Source organism: Dermacentor andersoni, chromosome 4 (genome assembly GCF_023375885.2).
Source record: "Dermacentor andersoni chromosome 4, qqDerAnde1_hic_scaffold, whole genome shotgun sequence".
In the NCBI taxonomy this organism is placed as follows: Eukaryota; Metazoa; Arthropoda; class Arachnida; order Ixodida; family Ixodidae; genus Dermacentor; species Dermacentor andersoni.
In genome coordinates this window covers 175143523-175166905 of record NC_092817.1, presented here as the reverse complement: position 1 = coordinate 175166905, position 23383 = coordinate 175143523, and the positions used below count along the sequence as shown (strand labels likewise).

The 23383-nt window shown below is 47.4% G+C and overlaps 1 long non-coding RNA gene across 1 annotated transcript in view; it reads right to left on the bottom strand.

The window, feature by feature from the left end:
- LOC140217176 (uncharacterized) overlaps positions 1 to 17361 on the bottom strand; it is a 35792-nt gene extending 18431 nt beyond the window's left edge. The window contains exon 1 of the long non-coding RNA XR_011893694.1: positions 17217 to 17361. This is a non-coding gene — a long non-coding RNA (uncharacterized lncRNA). The remainder of the gene's footprint in view (positions 1 to 17216) is intronic.
- Positions 17362 to 23383: the final 6022 nt, after the last annotated feature.

The following is a 23383-nucleotide window of genomic DNA, read 5'->3' as shown; positions in this document are numbered from 1 at the left end:
TTAACTTTCCGTAACTTTACGAACGCAATTGACAGCGCTTTCTTTTTCATTTTTGAGAAGTGTCCCTCACCTTCTTATAGTACTCTGGAGGCGTAATCTACCGGGCGCAAGCCGTCATTATGCTCTTGCAGTAAAATTAACCCCCTACCGTGCGATGATGCATCATCATCATCATCATCATTATTATCATCATCATAAGCCTGGTTACGCCCACTGCAGGGCAAAGGCCTCTCCCATACTTCTCCAACTACCCCGGTCATGTACTAATTGTGGCCATGTTGTCCCTGCAAACCTCTTAATCTCATCCGCCCACCTAACATTCTGCCGCCTCTGCTACGCTTGCCTTCCCTTGGAGTCCATTTCGTAACTCTTAACGACCATCGGTTATCTTCTCTCCTCATTACATGTCCTTCCCGTGCCCATTTCTTTTTCTTGACTTTAACTAAGATTTCATTAACTCGCGTTTGTCACCTCACCCAATCTGCTCTTTTCTTATCCTTTAACGTTACACCTATCATTCTTCTTTCCATAGCTCGTTGAGTCGTCCTCAATTTAAGTAGAATCCTTTTAATAAGCCTCCAGGTTTCTGCCCCGTACGTGAGCACTGGTAAGACACAGTTGTTATAAACTTTTCTCTTGAGGGATAATGGCAACCTTGTGTTCATGATCTGCGAAAGCCTGCCAAAGGCAGCGCAGCCCATTCTTATTCTTCTGATTTCAGTCTCATAATCCGGATCCGCAGTCACTACCTGTCCTAAGTAGATGTATTTCCTTATCACTTCCAGTGCCTCACTACCTATCGTAAACTGCTGTTCTCTTCCGAGTGCTAAACATTACTTTAATTTTTAGACCCACCCTCCGGCTTTACCTCTCCAGGTCAGTGAGCATGCATTGCAGTTGGTCACCTGAGTTACTAAGCAAGGCAATTTCATCAACGAATCGCAAGTTACTAAGGTATTCTCCATTAACTCTTATCCCAAATTCTTCCCAATCCAGGTCTCTGAATACCTCCTGTAAACACAGTATTTTTACATAAGGTTCGTCTACACCATGATTCCGCAATCCGTCCATGGCTGCTGAGGTTTCGACTGAATCAAACGCTTTCTCGTAATCAATGAAAGCTATATATAAAGGTTGGGTATATTCCGCACATTTTTCTATCACCTGACTGATAGTGTGAATATGGCCTATTGTTGAGTAGCCTTTACGGAATCCTGCCTGGTCCTTTGGTTGACGGAAGTCTAAGGTGTTCCTGATTCTATTTGCAATTCCCTTAGTAGATACTTTGTAGGCAACGGACATTAAGCTGATCGGTCTATAACTTTTCAAGTCTTTGGTGTCCCCTTTCTTATGGATTAGGACTATGTTTGCGTTTTTTCAAGATTCCGGTACGCTCAAAGTCATGAGGCATTGCGTATACAGGGTGGCCAGTTTCTCTTGAACAATCAGCCCACCATCCTTCAACAAATCTGCTGTTACTTGATCCTCCCCAGCTGCCTTCCCCCTTTGCATAGCTCCCAAGGCTTTCTTTACTTCTTCCAGCGTTACCTGAGGGATTTCGAATTCCTCAAGGTTATTCGCTCTTCCGTTATCGTCGTGGGTGCCACCGGTACTGTATAAACCTCTACAGAACACCTCAGCCACTTGAACTATCTCATCCATGTTAGTAATGATATTGCCGGCTTTGTCTCTTAACGCATACATCTGATTCTTGCCTATTGTCAGCGATGATGCATCAGCTGGCAACTTTGTATTTTTTGATCCATCAAAAGTGGTCAGGAGTGGTGCTTTATTCAGAAGATCCTTGAGTTTTCGCCATTCTTGCTCGAGCGGATTTGACCACTCAAAGATACTGTCACTCTTAACCAGTGAACGCAGTAATGTATTCGTAGGTGTCAAATTCGGGATGTACATCCCAAAGTAATTTATCAAGCCTAGCAACCTTAGGACAGCTGTTTTGTCTTTTGGTTGGGGAAAATGTCTCGCCACCGTCACGAGCTCGTCACATTGCCTTATGCCACCTTTACTCATAAAGACACACAGGGATACAGTTTCTGAGAGCTCAGACTGACACTTTTCGAGATTGAGTGTGACATTCTCGCGCTTCAGGCGAGCTAAGACAGTAGGCAGTTGCTATATCACGCTCTTGTATGGTACGTTCACAGAATAGGGTGTAAGTCATATGTACTATTGTTTCCTGTAGGGTTTTCAAACTTCTCACTCATCGTTTTCTGAAACACCTCAGACGAGGAACCAATTCCGAAGGATAACCGCAAGTGCAGGTACCGACCGGATGGCGTTGAGACTGTACAGATGTTTGGTGTGGGGCTTATCCAGCGGAATTCGATGCAACCCGGGATTTCCGTCGAGTTTCGGAAAGTAACATGCGCCAGCCAGTTGCGCCTGGCTTTCCTCTCGTTTGAGCAGCGTTGATGTGTCACTGATCATTTTCGAACGCATCGCATAATCCCTGCCGCAAGTAAGCAGTCCAGTTCCTTCCCTAATCGATGTCTCTGTACAAGAGGAGGGCGTCTGGCTGGCTGCACTACGGTTTGCACTCCCTCAGCTAGCACAAACTTGTACGGTCGTTTCACACATCCAACACCATGAAACACGTCGAGAAATCCTGTTAAGACTGCTGCCTTTAGAGATAACTCTGTCGAAACCTGCCATAGCCTGTTGATGATACCGAGTTGTTCACAGATGTGAAGGCCAAGTATTGCACCGTTGCATTCCTTGACGAAGAATTTGAGCAGTGCGTTGCGTTCCTTCTAAATAGTGCTCACTGCTACGGTACCCTCGTGTTCAGTGACGCTACCACTATAAGCCCGCAGGATTACGTTGCTTGAGTTAATCCTCGCAACTTGGAGTAGATTCGCTTAAGCTCCTGTAGCGAATTTGACATGGGCCACTTCGCCTTGGAGCTGCACAGGTTCAGTACAGGGCCGACAATCCCTGTTCGTGTTTTGACAAGCGGTATTTCAAGCCGCTCCACGACGGCTAAGATGCGCGTTCTCTTTTTTGGAAACTTCTCGCACTCGCCGACAACAGGTCGCGCAATAATTTTTCTTGTCACAGCTCCAACATATATTTCCATATGCTGGACATGCGTTGTTGCGGAGCTTGAAACTCTTGCATGACGAGCTGACGCTCTTGCCTAGAGGCGAACTCTACAGTCCCTTGCTAATCCCCCTCGACGCGCAGAAGTTACCTTGAGGCGCATTTCGGCGGCTCTGCTGAATCCTCGCGACTGTCTTGCGCGTTTCCACGAGCGTCTCTTGCTTCACTTTGGCCACACTTTTCTGCATTTCCTCGAACATTTCATTCGCTTTCTGGACCACCTTTTCCGCTCGACATATGCCAATGGCTTGTGCCAGCGAATGATAGATCTTGCTCCCGGAGCATTCACTCACGCAGTTCGTGGTCGGCGATGCCCTAGATAATCTCGTCCCGCAGGAGTGAATAGTTCACCAGCGAGAACTGGCACTTTTGGATGTTTAGTTGCAAGTCTCTCAAGAACTGCTCGAACGGTTCGCCTTCCTCTTGAACGGGTATGCGGAAAACGTGACGTTCGTAGGTTTTGTTCTTTTTCGACATACAGTAATCATCAAACGTTTTACCGATTGCGTTATAAGTAGCTTTCAACGTGTCTTCAAGTGTATTATACACGTCCTGCGCCTCCTTGCCAGCAACATGGAGAAGCAGAGCTATTTTCTCAGCGTCTGTGCTTCCATCCGCATTTTCTGTCGCTTTGTGGACCAACTGGAATAATTGGCGAAAGTTCTTCCAGTTATCCGCGACTTTGTTCGACAGTGTGAGCTCCGTGGGCGGCTTAAGAAACTCCATTGCGCGGACTTGTTTGCCGACTGCCGAAAATAATCACCGAACTACTTCTGACAACTTTCTACTCACGCAAGATGACGAATGATATTATTGCATAGGTCTTCATACAGTAATTGCCAGAGGTGAACTGTGGCGCTAATGTTTACGGGCGCTGCAATGCCAGCGATTGTACCAGCCTGGGGATTACGGGAAGTACACGGATTTGCCTAAACTTCGTTCTCCTGGCTTCAAACGGCTTTGTGACCTTGTAAACTCGTCATTTTCAAGAATGTACTCCCTGATAAATGATTAAATAAACATTCAAATTATCCAACCGCACGATTCGAGCACAGGACCTCTAGAACAGGAGCGTCATATTGAGAGCATTAGGCCGCGCATGCGTCGACGAGTAATGCGGAAAGCCCTTATGATTTTATCGCCTGCATGCCAGTGCCTTGACGCACGGCGCGTTTCGATTTGGCCATCTGGACAAGCTCAGTTGTTGCAATTAGTAGCAATTGTGCGTGCTCGTAGCGTCTTCTGCACTTCGAAGAATACAGATTGCTCTAAAATTTACAACAATTAAAGCATAACAAGCGTCATAAACAAAGCCACAAGAACGCCTGAATCGACAAGCACAAAGATCAGACCAATCCATGTACTTCTTCTGATTCTTATGGGTGCTCACCGACTGCTCTGCCAGAGTTCCCTCTAGTACATTGTAAGAAAATCTTATATTTTATTGCCTTCAACACACGGGCTCGCTGCAAACCAGGGTTGCCAGCCGGGAGTGTTGGATGCAGCTATGTCCAACTATATGCAGACGATGCCGTATGCTTGTAGCTGTATGGTACAGTTGAAGTAGTGAGGCATTGCATATAAAGGGCGGCAAGCTTTTACGGAACGGTATCTCCTCCAGCTGTCTCCAACTGTTAGTATATCTTCAGCCACTTCTCCCCGGGCCGTGTCTTGCAAGGTCCTTCTAACTTCATCGCTAGTTATTGAAACAGCCACTGTGTCCTGTTCATCTCTACTTCGAGTGAAAGTACCTTGGCTTTTCTGGGTATTGCATAGGTCACTATAAGCGTCTTTTTGCGCTGTTAGTACATCACCCGATTTCTGCTGTGATTGCGCTGCTTATCTTTCAGTGAATACATCTTGGCTAATCCTATGCCATGTTTACTTCTGACTGATTTTATGCTGCACTCATCTTTTACTGCTTTATCAATCTGTGCCACGTTATAATTGCGAATATCGCTTTCTTTCTCTTGCTGATCAGTATTTACATTTCGGCGACTTTCCTCGAATATCTTGAGTTAGACTGTCTCAGGCTTTGTCGATTCTTTATTAGGTTCTTCCTTACTTAGTAGGGCTTACCTTATTCTTGCCTGGGTACATTACCTCCCACTTCAATTGCTCATTCAGAAATCAGCCTAATTACTTTTCGATTCATTATCTCTCTTTGACCTTCACCTTCCTCTTATAAATCTGCATATTTGTTTGGGAGCACCAACCTGAATTAGTTTGCTTTTACCCTTACTGTTACTTTTTGTCTCTTCAAATCGACAGAAATCCTAGGCCTCACTATCCTATGGTCAATTCCGTTTACCCTATCTCACAATTCTTCAGCCGGCATAATGCTTGGACCGGCAGATGGCATGAAATCTATTTAATTTTTAATTACTCCGTTACGCGTTTTCCAGGTCCACTTTCTGTTGTACGCATTATTTGTAGTACCTTTCCTTCCGCAATTTCTACCAATATATCTCCTCTAGTATTGTTAGAATCGACGCCATAATAGCCAATTGCTTGTTACCCAGTATGGGGAGAGTATGAAATATCGTTGCGCTAAAACTACAGGAAGAACAGACGAAGAGAACGAAATGCGCTTGCCTTTGTAGCGGCTTGGTGTCGGCGCGGCCTTTTTTTATCAATTCATATTGAAATAAACGCACCCCATCGTAACAGTTTTGGTGGAGGGGCCGGGTAAAACAGCGCCCCCGAACAATGATGACGAACCGCCCGGTGAAGCGCAATTCTTGGAGCTTCGCCGAAGTCGCCAAATTGCCGGTCTGCCACCACAGATGGCTTCCGACGGCGACATCCCGCCACCTTGCTCCAGCTACCCATGGCAGCCATACATCGAACCACGAACCTAAGCCGAAAAAAGCCGCGATAGACGTGGAAGGATGGCTCAGCTTTTACCAACGCGAAAGTGGGATCAATGGGTGGAATGCCATCGCCCAGCTTAACAACGTTGCCTTCTTCCTCAAGGGTAACTTGTCTGCTTGCCTTGAAGGCCAAGAAGAAAGCATGACGACGTGGTAAAAGTTCGCAGACAAAATCAGGAAGTACTTCGGAGATCACGCAGGTAAAAAGAAGCGTGCAGAGCAAACCCGAATGCATGCAGCCCAATTTCCCAGAGAAACCTGCAACACATACATCGAGCAAGTGCTGAAGCTGTGCGAGGCCCTGCACTCTACGATGGGTCATCTATGAAAAGGGATCGCCGAGGACGTGCACTAGTTTCTCATTGGAAAAGACAGTCTGAGCTCCGTAAGTGACGTCATTCGGCGGTGCCGTGCATTTGAAACCTTAAACGCTTGGCTTATCACACTGAAGTTCGGCCGCCTGGCCAACGTAACTAACGTAGTCATTGTTGACGTGGTGGCAGGTCCATCTGACCTTACGTCAGTTATTCGGCAAGTGGTGCGCGAAAGGCTTCACCGGCGTGAGGCGGCTTCCCTCTCGACTCCGCGAGCTCGAGAGACCTTTTCGCACTGCGATTTCCGTGAGACGTCCATCAACGCCGCCTCCGTAGACGCCTACAACATCGCTCCTCGTTAAAGAGCACTAAACCGTACTATGAACGCACATCCCAGTTATCAGTTCCACGACGGTGACTCAGCCAGTCCCGCTGCAGTTTCTCAAGAGTGAGACGGCCGGGCCAGTTCTCGTGCTACTGACAATTTCGGTGCGTCCTGTATGCGCCTCGTCTGCTACCAATGCGGTATTCGTGGTCGTGTCGCCAGATTTTGGCCTCATCGCCGCTGGACGTCACCACCGTTCCATTAGCGACCGCGCTCTGTTTATCGGCGTAGCAATCGGCACGGCAACGGGACACGCTGGGCTTCTCACTCCAATAGCAGGACCAACCACCAGGCGAGTTACCGTAGCGACTCACCAGCTTCTGTGCAGAGCTTGACACCGCGGCCTTCACGCCAGCGCAGGTCTCCATCTCCACGACGACATCTCACGTCCTGCCGTCTGGAAACTAGGCGGCACGACTAATGGGGGTGAAATCACCCGTCATTATTGACTACGCGCCCTATGCCTCCACCAGTCACCATGTGTCATAACAAGATTCGTGTTTTAGGGGACAATGTTACTACGTTGGCCTTAGTGGACAAAGGAACGAGTGTCTCCGTTATTAGCCTGGATTTATTAATCCGACTAGGCCGTGAAGTGATGTTTCGCTGGGATAACGCTAATGCACTTCGTGCTGTGAGTGGAGAGTTGCTCCGACCTATTGGATTGTGCACCGTGAACGTTTATTTCTCCGATAACGTGTATCAAGCCGAATTTGGAGTGCTTGCTCAATCCACTCCCAACGTAATTTTTGGCCTCGATTTCATACAACAGTGTGGTGCTACTGTTGACTGCGATAGTGCCGAGCTTTTCTCTCCTCTTGCCGACCAACCTGCTACCTGTTCACGCGATCTCGCCGTCATTAAACATGCTGTGTTACCGGCACGTCCCTAATGGAGAGTTAGGGTTGCTGCTGGCGGTGTCTACGCCGATACATTTGATGCAATTGTTGAGCCTGTGCCTTCGATGGCTGTGAAAAAATGTGTGCTCGTACTTCGATGCGTCCTCTCTGTGGCATGCGGAGCAAGTGCACTGTGGGCGACAAATTTAGCCTCCCAGTCTGTTGTGCTACCCAGTGGTATGCGACTTGTCTCTTTATAAGTGGGTACCAGTCTCAGCATACGCGCTTTAACTCATGACACGTCACACGAATCCCGAGAGCACGGGGCTGACCACAGTGTCTCTGAAGACTCGTCGCCTTTTTTTTAAAAATGATCAGCAAGTCGCTGTCTTCAGAGAAGCGTCAAGTCTAGGTCAGCCTCTTTAGCAAGCCTGCGACATTCTTTGATTTGGCGCCGAATGCTAACAAAGTTCGCGTTCCAACTACGCGGGCTCACCACAGGATCGACACGGGGTCCGCGCATCCCGTCAGGCAGAAGCCTCACCGCCTGTCTGCGTCAGAGCGCAAGGTCATCGCTCAACATGACGACGACATGGTAGCCAAGGGCATCATGCAAGATTCCTCTAGGCCTTGGGCTGTGCCACTCACACTCCTGGCGAAGAAACATGGGCACTAGATGTTTTGTGTCGACTACCGGCGTCTCAATGCTGTGATGAAAAACGACGTATATCGACTTCCCCGGATCGATTACTTTATCGACTGCCTTCGTTCCGCATCCTGCTTTTCATCTGTAGAGCTCCGATCGGGCTACTGGCAGATACCCATCCACTCCGCTGACAAGGAGAAAACCGCTTTTGCGACCCTGGACGGCTTGTTTGAAGTCAACGTCATGCCGTTTGGTTTGTGCAACGCGCCAGCAACATTTTAAAGGTTTATAGACTCGGTACTGCGCGGCCTTAAATGAGAGGGTTATTTGTGTTATCTAGATGACGTCGTCATTTTTGGTCGCACTTTTACAGAACACAACCATCGACTGGACGTTGTTCTAACGTGCCTTGAACAAGCTTCCCTTATCCTCAACTTTAAGAAATGTCACTTTGGCCAGCGAGATGCGCTAGTACTTGGACATCTAGGGGACAACCAGGGGATGCGACCTGACCCACAGAAAGTCGCTGCAGTCAGCTGCTTTAACTTCTTACTGCATGAGTATCATTTTTCACGTGAAAGAACTACAGCAGCCTTGATTTGTAATGCAAACACCCAAACTAAACTTAGTTTTTGAAAAAATAGGGCGTGGTTTAGATTTATTAGAGCTTTTTCTTCGCGTATCACATATGATACACCATGCAGTAAGGGGTAATTTTTTTGGCCGTCTAGAATAACATGGGATATGAAAAGAAAAGAAAGCGTGATTGAAAAACGAATAGAAAGCTGGTGAAATAACATTTATTGCACAAAGGTATTGCAGCTTCCCTGAAATTTCATCATGAAAGCAAGGGTGATGATATCCCTTGCTTGCGTGACTAATACATCTTGCCCTCCTAGTGAAACGATGCGAAGCAGTCTCGCTCCCAGTTGAAACAAAGGGCTGCATTGCACTTTTCGCATGATACATTTGTGAGGTGGTTGCAAGAGGGCAGCCTGCAGCGCACTCGCTGGTCAAGCCAATCGGGCATGTGGTCCATTTTGTCGAGGCGAACATCAGCAGTTGCCAGAGGCGCCAGCGTGGTCATCTTCTTTGCTTAGATAAGTGACTCGACTTCAGTACTCGGTCACCCTGCGCGCTTCCTTTCCTGCCCTGCAGAGTCCTTCTGCGACAGAAGCCTTGAACTCAAGCGGGGGAGTCTTCGTACTTTTTTGCCTTCGCCAGAGTAGACAAGCATTCACCACAGTGAGATCCATGAGGTGAAAAAATTTGCGGTGGTACCATTTTTTTGATCGAATCTTGATTCGGTAATAGCCCCGCATCAGTTCGAGGAGGTCTACACCGCCCATATGTGTGGGCAGGTAACCATGTTGTGCGCTTTTTCTTTTGAAAAGTACCGTTTTACTTCGCCCGCTGTTTCACTACCGGCGAACGCGGAGAACAACGTGACTGTTTTATTGTTGCGCCACGCTACTGCAGACAGCTTGGTCCCCGACACTTCGCATACCCTTTCTTCATATGTTCCTCTCTTTATTTTCCCTTTCTCTCAGGAGCGTTCAGCCAGGTAGACGGTATCACCGCACAGTGCCAAGGCAGTGAATCCCTTCGTTCTCTAAAAATACTTGCAAAAGAGTAGAAGTAAACCAGTTGTCAAAAAACAACTGGTGACTGTTTTGCCTGGTAGTGGTGCGAGACAACCTCACGACAAGATTGCTGCTTGCGCCTAGGTCAGGCTCACCTGGAAGCTTCTTGTTTTCCGCGGCACCACTGAAGACCTCGAAATCGTAGCAGAAAGCAGACACCGTAATGCCGGTTGGATTATGCAATGTCCATGCCACCTTCAAGCGTATGATGGACTCCTTGCTCCAAGGTTTCAAATGGTCCACATGCCTCTGCTACTTCGACGACGTCATCGTCTTCTCGCCAACGTTTGAAACTGACCTTGAAAGTCTCACAAGTATGCTTGACGTATAAAGTTTGTAAACAGGGATAAGGTTCCCCAGAAAGACTTGATGTATTGCGAAAGGCGAAGTTGCAAGTTAATTCCGCCAAATGTCGTTTTGGCCACCGGCCAATTACTCTTCTGGGCCATCTCGTCGACGCTTCCGGAGTACAGCCTGATCCCGACAAAACTCGCGCTGTCAGAGTTTCCGGTTCCGAAGACTGCCGCAGACGTTCGAAGTTTTGTAGGGCTATGCTCGTCCTTTCGTAGTTTTGTTCCAGATTTCGCGACAATTGCTAGACCGCTAACTAATCTTTTGAAGAAAGGCGTACAATTTTCGTGGGGCACTGCAGAGGTCGCCGCCATCTCTCGTCTCGTCACTCTTCTCACCTCCCCACCCATTGTCGCACACTTCAACCCTGATGCCCCTACAGAATTGCGTGCAGATGCCAGCGGTCATGGCGTAGGTGCCGTCTTAGCCCAGCGTCAGCTTGGCCAGGATCGCGTTATTGCTTATGCAAGCCGCCTCCTAGCACCATCCGAGTGCAACTATTCCATTACGGAACGAGAATGCCTTGCTGTTGTGTGTGCGGTTGCGAAGTGCCGTCCTTACCTTTACGGTCCCCCCTTTTTCCGTAGTTAGTGACCATCATGCTCTCTACTGGCTCTCTTCGCTAAAGGATCCTACAGGCCGGCTTAGTCGATGGGCTTTGAGGCTACAGGAGTTTTCATATTCCGTTGTGTACAAGTCTGGCCGCCTGCACCAATACGCTAACAGCTTGTCGCGTTACCCTGTCGACGACTCTGACTCCTCCAATATTGCCAGTGCTTCTTGCGTATTCTCTGTATCAGAGCTGCTTCATTTCGCCGACAAGCAACGCCGTGACGCCTACATCAGAGCACTCATCGGCCGTTTTGAGCCCTCTCCGGCCGATGCTACTCTACGCCTCTTGGTCCTCCGCGACAGTACTCTGTAGTGTCGTAACCTTCATCCGGACTGCTCTGAGTTCCTACTTGTAATAAGTAAACACCTCCGCTCCACCGTTATAGAAGACCTCCACGACGCACCAACGGCGGGACATCTCGGCGTATCTTGAACCGTGTACGTCGCCGTTTTTTCTGGCCGGGTCTTGCCCGTTCCGTACGACGTTACGTCGCCGCTTGTGAAGTTTGCCAACGACGCAATAAGCCTTCCCAGCTCCCCGCTGGTTACCTGCAGCCCCTCGACATTCCTGCCGAGCCCTTTCATCGTGTCGGCTTAGACCTTCTAGGCCATTTCCGGAATCTACATGAGGAAACAAGTTGGTTGCAGCCGCGGTGGACTACGCGACCCGCTACGCCGTAACCCATGCTCTTCCGACCAGTTGCAAAACTGGTGTTGCGGACTTTCACCTACTTGATATTATTTTGATGCATGGTGCTCCGCGTCAATTGCTAACAGACCGTGGCCGTACGTTTTTGGCCAAAGTGATCGACGGATTCTGCGTGCCTTCTTAATACGGCATAAATTTATCACATCCTACCATCCCCAAACGAACGGCCTCACTGAGCGCTTGAACCGCATCCTTACAGAGATGCTATCGAAATACCTTTCCGACAACCACCGTGACTGGGACCTGGCTCTACCTTACATTACCTTCGCATACAAGTCTTCCCGTCTCGAGACTGCTGGCTTTTCCCCGTCTTACCTCTTGTATGGCCACGAACCAACACTACCACTGGACACTGTGCTTCCGTCCGCCACAGCTTCAACTAGCGATTATGCGCGTGATGCAATCGCCGATGCTGACCACGCTCGCCAACTTGCGCGCGCTCGTCTACAAGTGTCTCAAGACAAGCAGAAGCAACGCTACGACCTCCGTCACCGTGATGTCCATTCTGTGCCCGGCAGGCTCGCGTTGCTTTGGTCACCTTCGCGTAAAGTTGGCCTATGTGAAAAACTCATTTCTTGTTACACAGGTTCATATCGCGTGCTCCGTAAAGTGGCCGATATCACCTATGAAATGGTTCTAGCCACGCCCACTACATCCTCCGCTGTGACAAGCAGTGACATTGTCCACGTCGCACGACTCAAGCCCTACAACTCTCCATGCGCCTTGGATAGTTAACAGCACCGTGACGGTGCTTCTGTCGCAGGGGGGGGGGTTGTATTACGATATCATCGAGCGATGCTCAAGAAACAAGCCGTCGCGACAACGACAATGAAGTGGGTCGGTCTGGCTGCCTGACTCCAGTGTAAATAGCCTGTAAATAGCCGCTTCTGTCTGTGTCTTTCCACACGCAACAATATCTAGCCTTTTATCACATACGCCTACTACACTGCAAAGCATGAGACTACCGGCTACAGTCCTTTTATTCTTCTTTATTTCAAGCCACCCCGCAGCTTCCTTGACACCATTCTGCCTTTTAATCCTCATGCGGACTCTTCTATTGCCTAGACTCTCTGCCGCGCTGAGGAAGGACCTCCCATAGCTCAGCTTTTTACGCGCAGTTTTAGTAAAAAATGAATCATTGTTACACCGGAATAGTGCTTTGCTCGCTGTCCGAGAACAATTCCAGTCCGAAGTCACAATATACCAGCATTCCTATACATACCATAGCGCGCCAGCGCCAGATTTCCCTATAGGTAATATAGTGATAAACACTGTGCCTCGTCTAGCCTACACAAGCGAAATTCCTTCCCTGCGTTCTCCCACACCGTACCTCGAGCATCACGTGACGCATACGTTACAGGCCCGCTTTTATTTTATTTTTTTGCTCCTGGCTTTTTTTTTTCGAGGCTACGCACTTCCGCCCACGGCGTCGCGCGCGAGCTGTTGTCTCGTTAGCGTAGCGCGCGATTTTGCTTGGTGTGCTGACGGAAACGTAACTAGCGGTATAATTCAGTGCTACACGAATAGCGAGGCAGAACAAGCGGATCGCAGAGCGTGATCATGCGCTGGAACCCGGTAGAAAATAACGTAGTTTCGGTACTTGCGCAGGTGGCCGCACGACTGTGAGAAGACGCAGACGAAGCAGAACTACATCTATCTTGCTTCAGTGCGAAGTAAAACACAAAACATGCAGATATTCCGTTTGTGTGTTTAATTATTTTTCTAAACTTGAATTCGTCAATTCAGGCAACAGGTCGCACAGATAACAGATGTCTTGAATAATTCTCCAAGTCTTGAGTCACCACGAGCAACGTCACACTGGGGACACGATTACGTTACCGTCCGGCTTGGAGAGCGGCGGTCGCGAGTGAAAAGAGAAAAGGCGTTCGGATTGAAATTTTAGATCCTTCCGCGGCGCGTAGCGATGTAACACTTTGCAGACACGATTGTTACCGCCGAATGTATGCTCTGCTTTTGCCAGCTCAAAATGGCCAGACCAGGTGAGGGGCCCTTTATAAGGCGCATTTCCGTAAACGGGGTTAGCCTAAGCTTAAAGGGGTGCCCGACACGAATGTTGTTATTTCACCAGAACGAAACTTAGGCAGTATTAGACTCGCAGCATTATACCCACTGGGCTCACTTATATTCAGGGAACGATGTACACGCTGAGATTTAAGCAATGTTTGCCTCGGATTGTATTCCAACATATATATGTCCACATTGGCGCGCTATGTTTCTGTCCCTCCGTGCTCACGTATAGAAAGGAAAAGCTAGGACTACAGCTCACACGGACGGCGTGGGCTGCAGGGCACTTCTGAGTGCGCGTGCGCACGCACGCACGCACGCACACACACACACACACACAGCATAAGCTTAAAGCGGTGGCCGACACGAATGTTGTTACTTCTCCCGAACGAAAATTAGGCAGTATTAGACTCGCAGCGGCCACCTGCACACACACACACACACACACACACACAACACACACACACACACACACACGCACACGCACACGCACACGCATACGCACACGCACACGCACACACACACGAAAAGCTCTGTAGCTGTCAAGCATGCAGAGCTAGGAGGAAGATGGCTGATGAAGGTCACCAGAGGCTATGATTCACTGCCCCACCTTACGACCATGGTGCAGGTGGCCGACGTGGTCACCTGGACGTGTCCTAGAGCCTGCATGGCCAGTAAGCGCTCGCAAAGGGATCCTGATATCAGTATAAATTTCAGATCAGATTCAGAAAGTACTTCGATGCGTTATTCCACTTCCAGGTTCTTGGGCACTTCTGACAGTTGCTGTAATTCCAAAAGGGGGACCTTAGACACGAGGCACGTTCATGTGCTGGAGCGTAACAAACATCCTGAACAGTTACTTTCTGTTTTCGTTTGAATATATTATGATGGAACGTACACACTCACAGGACAGCAACCTGTTCAATATTTCGAGAGTAGAGCGGTTTCTGCCTATCAGCAATTTTCGTGCAAGCAGTTAGGGATGGTGGGGGCAACGTAGCAACCATCCATGATAAATACGTGTACAACGGTCACCAAACAAATATTAATATAGAAACTAGATATGAACTAAAGTAACCGATCGGGCTATAAGTACTTATTCTATTAGAAATATGTTAGTCGGTGGATGTTAAAGTTGGAATTCACATCAAACTATTTTCGAGTAGCAGATACCCTAAGCATCTGTGGCCTGTAGGCTTGGACTTTCGCGATGTAACTTTTGGCAGGTGCCGGTAGTTTCGAGCGAATAGAAAGAGAGGAATGTCATCTTTTTTGGATAATTGAAACTTTCAACGTGAATTCTTATGAAACTGTGATGAAAACATAAGATGCATCTTTTACCAGATCAAAGGTATTGCTTCCAGTGTGCCTAAAAACAGAGGAGTGCAGGGGCGCCATAAAGTAAAACTGGGGCGCTATAACGTAAAACTATTCCAAACTTTTCAAATCCAATTCTGCAATCAACCCTCCGCGATCGGTGAAACACTTTTTTGGACCACCTCCACTTCACCTGTCTGTCACGCGAAGTCACGAAAACCGCGATAGCTACCCATCTGATATGACCTGTACACACTGATTATGTATGATTTCACTGATAAAAGAAAAATATAGGTATGATAGTTATTTCCGATTCGACGCCTTTTCGCCATTACACCCCCGGCTATTGGTGAAAAGCTTTCGGGCTGCACCCACTTCACCTGCCTGTCACGTAACGTAACAAAACCGCGAGAGCTCACCGCGTCAAAGTGACGCGTAAGCATTTACGATGCAATAAAATGCCGAACAAAACTCAATTTTCTTCAGAATAGCCTCAGGCTGCGCCCTTCCGAAAGGAATAAAAGATGGCTGTCGCCGATCGCTAAGGCGCGGGCTACTCGCCCCTGCCGGACAGCAGGGGTTCATTTGCGTATAATAAAACTTCTGGCGTGGCTGTGTAACCTTTTCGAGCACTTTCGGCACGTTTACGACCTCATTCTGCCAACTCTTCATTGCTGAGGATCTGCTCTAGCGTCATTCTTAAGCTTCCGTTGCATGCAGCCGCGATCGCCTCCTGTCAGCCAATTAGATCAGACAGGCCGCTCAGTGTAGGCAACGTTACTCGTTTTTCAAGCAAAGAATAGTGACCTCCTATGAACGAGGAGAGCGTTTGATTGGTCTGTTCAGACAACTCTGCGGGTCACCGCCCGGTGCTTTCGTCGCCGGTTACGCAAATTTGCCGTCATGAGATTAGAATAAAGACATAATGAAATAGTCTAACGTTATAGCCACAGGACTTCGTTTTATGCTAAATAGTGCAGCGACGTTGTTCATTTAAGTGGTATGCACAGAAGTATGCCGCGATTGTATGTGCCAGGGGAAATATACGAAAAGAGAATTTGTAGTTTAAAACCATCGGGCGCTCTTTTTTTGCGTGGGAGAGAAAATAAAGCGACATTTACTTGCGCACATCTGTGGTCCCCCTTTACTCTTTGTTTTATTTACTTATTTATTTAGCGTACCCTCAGGGAAATCACGACGTCATACAGGGGAGTGGTTGTAAGCAAAATCTGTAAATTCATCAAGCTAGAGCTAATAAAGCAAAACAATATATTGACCTTTCGCACGGAGCAGTTTGTTCCGTGAAATGGCGCGTTCGGTGGCATGCCGCCCGTTCCCTCAACGACAACGCACGAACACGAAACCATTAGCACTCCCACGTTGATTCTGTGCGACCAGCTGTCGGAAATTCAGCCGAGTGTTCGCTAATGCACTTTACTCCAATCATGCCGGACTGAATTGTGAGCATTGAAGACGGGTGCAGGAGTTCGTCGCAGAAATCGTAACTGATTTATTAAGGAATTGAATGATTCTGTGTAGCGAAATTGGTGCAACTGTCCGTACGTGTGACCGGCACTTCGAAATGTAAGGCCTTCTTCGATGATGCTTGATGTAAGGCCTTCTTCGAAAGTGCTTCAGCCGCGAACGACGGCAAGAGTGGGTACCGCTCGTTAGAGGGAGTAGTACCGCTTCCTCTCATATTATGTTTTGAGCACAGTATCTACGCACATCTATCCCAGTTGGCACGCAATTTTACGCCCACTCTATCGCGAACGTGTCAATAAGTGAATGGGCGCACACTTGAAACCTCGTGATACCCAGCGTACAATATACTGCACACTCGGTCTCAGCGTCAAGGCCCTGCCAGAACTGCAGTTGCTGCCAACTCCTCCGGCTCAAGGGAATGCACAGACATGTGCTGCCATCTGGCCAAGAATGAGAGAAGTCAATTGCGCGGAGGGCTTGGTGGGCGCGTTTGAATATGGCGTCCAACCCGACCAAGTCGTGTATTCCCCGCGGCCAAGTAAGCTGCCCCTATTTACTTACCACTTTGCTAAATGTTATAAATCTTGCAATGAATGGAATCAGGAAAGTACATGGATAATTTTGAGCATGGTTTCTCTTGAGGCAAGAGCGTATTTAGTCCGTGGCAGTGGTGAAGTCCGTGGCAGTGGTGAATATTTGCTTCTGTATGCATATATTTTGATTTGTATTTGACAATTTTCGACTCGATTTGCAATAGCCTTTATCATTTTTCTTTTTCGAAGATATTTTTTTGCTGGGCATCTTATTATCCCCTCCCTTCAGTTTTCTATTTTGTCTAAAATAAACACTACTGCTTACTATTCACACTAAATTAAGATTTTTTTTCTTAATGCTTACTTGAGAGTGACAGCATCGGGCAATTTGGTGTCCCAGCCCTGTGTTCACATAAAATAAAGTTCTGTGTCACTCAGGGAAAACCTGGAAAACTAAGGGAATTCGAAAATATCAACTTGTTAGACACCCTGACACGGGCGCGTATGTTTCGCGGTGTCAGGTGGTTTACTATAGGCTGCAGTTCTTTTTTAAAGAAAGAACGTTAACAATTTGGAGCAATAAAAGGTGGGCTTCGTGTCACGTTCTGTAAGGCTGTCCCTTTGTCTGTGTCGTTATAAAACCTTATAAAACATCGTAACTGCTCTGACGAGCGAACGCGCCGCCTTCTTTAATCTCTTTTTTCGTCGAACAGCTGGGCTAAAGCTACCTGGGACACCTTACATATCAAATCGCAGGCCGCTTTATGCCGGCGCTCTGATGCCTCATAAAACGGTGCGGCTTGCTGGCATGGATATTTGTAGTCGATAATAATTTATAGGTATGGACCAACCCGACAGGTGTTGTCCGCTCAAAAGTTGTTACGCACATAGAATATTCATGCGGTTTCCTGTAACACTAATGGCTACGAGAGCACTCAAGCAAAGAATATTCGCTCCGTCCATGCGGTGTATATTATTTCACAGCCTCACGCTTGTGCGAACAGTCTACATGATTTTCGTATCAACCATGATACGTGAGGTTATTCGCATTTTCTTTTTTTTATATTTCATGGCATTGACGTCCCGCTTCGCTTCATAGACAGGATTGCTGTCCGTCGTTCTCGTACGTTCGCTCACACAGTAAGCCGCAAGTGGGCGGGGACAATAAGCCGCTTCGACTTAGGGCTGAATTGAGTCTGTGAGCAATATTGTAAGATACTGATAATAACAGCAGGGAAGACGACAACGAATTGCCCACCAGCAATCAGTTTTGAAAATTAGAAACTCTTAGGCTTGTTCGTTTCTGTTGTTTCAATTCGCACAGAGAATTATAGCCTCAAAAGCGCTGGGAAAAAAATAAACCCGCAGCTCTATGAGCAAGGGAAATCTTAACCAAGAAAGGAAATGGTAGAAGTGCTTATAAATTATGGGGTTTTACGTGCCAAAACCACTTTCCGATTATGGGGCACGCCATAGTGGAGGATCCCGAAATTTCGACCACCTGGGGTTCTTTAACGTGCACTTAAATCTAAGTACACGGGTGTTTTCGCATTTCGCCCCCATCGAAATGCGGCCGCCGTGGCCGGGATTCGATCTCGCGACCTCGTGCTCAGCAGCCTAACACCATAGCCACTGAGCAACCACGGCGGGTAGAAGTGCTTGAAGATCACCATTGACAAGCTTGCCAGTTGTTAGGAATGGCTGCCACACACCCGTTTGCTGCGACCCAACACATTGCCATGACGAGTATGAAAAGTCAGGCCGCGCACAAACACAGCCTATCATATTGACACGTGTATTTATCTTTATCGGGCAACCACCTTTCGCCGCCTAAGAAATGTAATCGCACAGCGTGGGGCGCGCCTGCATATATCCGAAGTTTCCGGAAAGTTATCGATGCTTCTATCTGCTGTCTGTTGTCGCTGTGTGCTATCTGATTTCATCACCTGACGCGAATGGTGTAGAACTTTGTGGAAGGCACGCGGGTCCGAACGATTAGTCTGGAACATTCGACGACTGTTCTTTAAAAGGCGGTGCGCTTGACCCGCTGATCATATTTCCGACGATCGCCGACCGTGTTCGCCGCTATCGTTGTGCTATAAGTGGAGCCCGTTTTTGTGGACACAGGTTCGCCCAATAAAAGCTAGTGTTGTATTCCACCGTATTGCTGCTTTCTTCACCGTCACTGCCACGTGACAATATAGTTGACAGAAGGCGGCAGCACAGCGATGTTATTACTGCTTCCCACAACAACGCACCCCGAATACAATTATGAACCAATGCACTTTGTCCAATGCAATGAATTATGTTCAATGCACTTTGACATGACAGTTCAGAGCGCCCCGCGAAGATGACTGCAAGCGCTATCCTGGGCTATCAGTGTTGGCTTCTGGCCAATGAGCCGCAACAGCAAATTACAACTTTCAGCCGTGTCAGGTCATGTGGCGCAGATATACGTATCTACGGAGAGATAAACCTATCTGCTATAGACAAGCCACATCTCTACAAAGAAACCTTAGGACATCATTATGTTCGCAATGCTTCTCATCGTAGAAATTCCTTCTTACGTCGACTGTTGTGACAGCTGTATTAGTTTTGTAAATCGACATGCCCTTACTACTGGCTCTCATCTGTGCTGTCATTACAGACACGTCGTTTGTCGACTACAGCGCGAGTGTTTGCAGCGGCGGGCATGCAAGCTTCCTTATCCTATCAGTCGTTTAAGCTTCGTGATTACACTATGCGTAATAATTTTATTTCGGCAATATTTGTTCAAAGGTTTGCATTGTGCATCACGCACCTACGCGGCACAGGCTCATCTGTCATATTCCTCACATGTATCGTTATTTCTCCCTTGTGACCCCAGTAAGTGGTTTTAACCTTTACATAACATAAAGGAACAAATATCCAACATCAAATAGTGCTCGCTCGAATCGAAAACGAACCAAATAGGAGTGACTACTCGAGTCGTATTCTAAATGCCTAATATTCCTAAACTCTAAATATCGGCCTTTCGCCTCAGTGAGCTAAGGAAGTTTTGATAAGGGTTCGATTATGAAAGCCCGCGTTTACGTGAGCGTCTTATTCATCGGAATAGGGAAAGTGCCCTGCAGATTAAATAATAAATAGAAAACGTTTATGTAAAAGTTATTGTCATAATTATTTTTGACAGAATCGCCTGCCTCACTATTTTCCTTAATAGGATTTCTTTATTTCTAGGCGCAGCGACCATGACTACGAGCACGACAACTACTGTGAAGAGTACCACGACGAGGACCACTACTGCGACGACGACCGCTACTACGATGAGGAACATTGCCAAGCCGGCGACAACGACACCGACGATTACGACGACCACTAGCACGACGATAACTACTACGACGACTACTACGACGACTACTACGACGACCACTACCAGGACAACTACTACTACGACAACTACGACCACCACCACGACGACTACTACGACGACCACTACCACGACAACTACTACTACGACAACTACGACCACCACCACGACGACTACTACGACAACGACAACCACTACCACGACGACGACCCCGTCTCCTAACAGGCCACCGAAGGCCTATCGAACACCGGCCCTCTGCATTCCAAAACCACCCATTCCATGTAAGTCACGCTGCCTACGGATGCGTATACGGTAGTAAGCAACGCTATGGTTGCTTACTTCCGTTTTTAGCTATCGTCGGGGCAGTTAACAATTTGAAACATCTTTTGGGTAGATAGCAGTTGTAATGTTTAAATGGATCCGCTACAGCATACGTTGCAACCGCAGCACCACTGAACCAGGAGCGAACACGTAGAAGTGCTGCTTTATATCAGCTTAGTGAACACTGTCTTGTTTCCTGTTTCTATAGAACTTGACAATTATATATGCCCCAACTTCAGAAGGCAAGAGAGAAGCATACGGTACGACAAAGTTTATCTCCCTTAAAAACAAATACACACAGAGACAAACATTTTCCAGTGATGCTGACTAAGACGCGCTCTCCATTAAACTTGCCGAATGCCGGAGAAGAAACAATTTATAATGAATGAGCACGCAAGTGTGCTTGCTGAGAGAAGAGGCCTAATGGCGCTGCAGAAGCAGCGCATATTTGCAGCAGAACTCAAGGCAGTTATCTTTTGTTCGCAGCCTCTCAATTGAATGAACAATCGCAGGATGGTAATTTCTCCACCTTCTAATTGTAACTAAAGGGCACCTTGTTCTAGTTTGGAAATACTGGCACAGACAGCTAAATTTCTGTCCGAAACTTCGTGTCGTTAACTTTCATATTGGCTAGAAAATTGCTAAAATATTTTTTATTAGCCTATACGCATTGTACTATACCATGAAGATACTCAATAGGTTGTACAACTGACAGGTTCTTACGCACATTTGGAACGTTGGTAGCATTCTTAAGATTTGAACACGCTTTTTTTTTACATTCAGGCCACTAGAATGTTACTAATCATTCAACATGCAAAATCGCGATTAATACATACGTGCAACGCCATTAATAGGTGGACTCCAATTTCTAGTTTTAACAAGTGGAGCATGTGTGTAGTTCATTAAAATGCAACCGAAAATCGCATACCATGGTAAGTCGTTGCAAACTCAAGGCTTGGAAGTCTGAGAAAAGCGTCAATTTCCTGACGGCCGTCTTGTAAACAGAAACCTAGGCACTTCCGTGGCAGAGATGGCGTCTCACGCCATCGTTGCCACAGAACGTTAATGCACATACACACGCAATACATACATATATACATACATACATACATACATACATACATACATACATACATACATACATACATACATACATACATACATACATACATACATACATACATTGACGTCAATACACATATCTTACAAAATAAGTAAAAAACACGCCCAATGGTTCCTGTATTTACAGACAGTTAGGAATTATAGTTGATGCTACGTGGTGGTGTTAAGGCGCTCATGTCTCAAACATGAAGAATAGGCGGCGCTACGCACTAAGTATACAAACAGTTTTCCTGCTCTCCCTATGCACGGTTTTTATTAATCGTGCATGAAGGGCTCAAACGCAGGGGTAATTACCTATTAATCCTTCCTCATGAATGTAAGCTTGTGGACACCGTCATCAAGGATGGGAGGCCATGATGTCGCACACCATTTAGCCAGGCCTAACTGCCTACTGCAAACGACCCACAATGACAAGCTCCTTTTACGCAGTCTATGAAGTGTGCATAGACGGTGCCAAGAATTCCCCAATTGAAGAACAGCCCACTCGTCAAAAGCTCATAAATGTGAGCGTAGTGACGGCGTGGGATACTAAAAAAAAGAACGCTCCTTGTACGGAGTGCTTAATTGCCGGTGCGCGTAACACTACTGTTAGTCTATGTGGCTGGGCCTACGGACAAATTCTGCAGAAACGTGTTGACAGAATTCGGAGGCACCCATGTAGCTATGAATAGCTAAGAGTGTGCGAACAGGAGAGACAGCGAGCCATGATGGGGAGACTGCGAAACGCCTGTCTATAGTCTAACAACTGTGCCAACGAGACTAGACACAACCCTGTAGCTGGTTTACCCTCAATTCTAGATGCATTGGTTAAAAAAATGTTGAGGCGGGCGAGCAGTGGTCACCTCCACTTTTTAGTGTAGCCTCCAACACTGTCTGTAACCCATTCCTTTCAGTCGAGGCTATAAACACTAAAGTGATACTTGAGTAAGACGCCGTACGATGGAACGCTGGTCTGGGATATAAACACTTGGTGAAGGAACTGGGAGGATCGGTTGGCTGTGTGTAGAGATAGTTGTCCTGGTTGTCCTAGTAAGGCGCTGTTTACTTTTGTGTTTATTATCAGTGTTCTGCAAACTTTGCACTTGAGTGTGTCAATATTCTCGCTATGCAGCTAAAGACGTGCAGAGAAAGGACGATGACGAAATGTTGTTGTCGTTGTGCCGCGTCGGCTGCCTTGTTATAGTGTCAGCTGGGGCCTTCTGCATTCGCTTTGCGTATACAACATTCGGGCTTGTCTCCGCTACGCAACATTTTGGCGGAGGTGTAGGGTAACAACACGGAGCGCCGCAGCGGTGACCGCGTGAGCCTTCACGCGACGATCGGCAGCCAAAGCACCACAATGACCGATCGCCTACACCCTGTGCCGCAGACTCTGACCTCAGTCGTGTTGTCCCAGCCACCAGATCCAGAGACCTCCAATATAGAATCGATGATACGGACGTTGAAGACGGGATTGTCTGGCGTGATCGTGTGGGCGAAAATAATAGGTGGGACCCAACGGTAATGCTAGCGAACGTGATATTCTACCTCCGAGAAACGGCGCTAGCATTGTATGAGACCCACGAACACGACTTAACGAGTTGGAACGTCTCTAAGCAGATGCTTCTATATCTCTTCGGAAAGCCATTTGGCCGTCAGCTGGCAGTCAAAAAGGAGCTATCAACCCGTGCTCAGACGTTGAGTCTTACGTGGCATATATTCAACATGTCCTCGAGCTCTGTCGTAAAATTGACAAAGAC